Source organism: Mizuhopecten yessoensis, unplaced genomic scaffold (assembly GCF_002113885.1).
Source record: "Mizuhopecten yessoensis strain PY_sf001 unplaced genomic scaffold, ASM211388v2 scaffold7251, whole genome shotgun sequence".
In the NCBI taxonomy this organism is placed as follows: domain Eukaryota; kingdom Metazoa; phylum Mollusca; class Bivalvia; order Pectinida; family Pectinidae; genus Mizuhopecten; species Mizuhopecten yessoensis.
Window position 1 is genome coordinate 788,813 of NW_018406955.1, and position 443 is coordinate 789,255.

Sequence of the window (443 nt, forward strand, 5' to 3'; positions counted from 1 at the left end):
TTTGATGTTTCTATGCGGACTGTATCGATATATAAGGTGGATGTTTCTATGTGTACTGTATCAATATACAAGGTGGATGTTTCTATGTGTATTGTATCAATATATGAGGCGGATGTTTCTATGTGTATTGTATCAATATATGAGGTGGCTGTTTCTATGTGTACTGCATCAATTATGAGGTGGATGTTTCTATATGTACTGTATCAATTAATATGAGGTGGATGTTTGTATGTGTACTGTATCAATATACAAGGTTGATGTTTCTATGTGTACTCTATCAATATACGAGGGGGATGTTTCTATTTGTACTGTATCAATATACAAGGTATATGTTTCTATGTGTACTGTATCAATATATGAGGTGGATGTTTCTATTTGTACTTATCAACAATGAGGTGGATGTTTCTATGTGTACTCTATCAATATACGAGGTGGATGTTTCT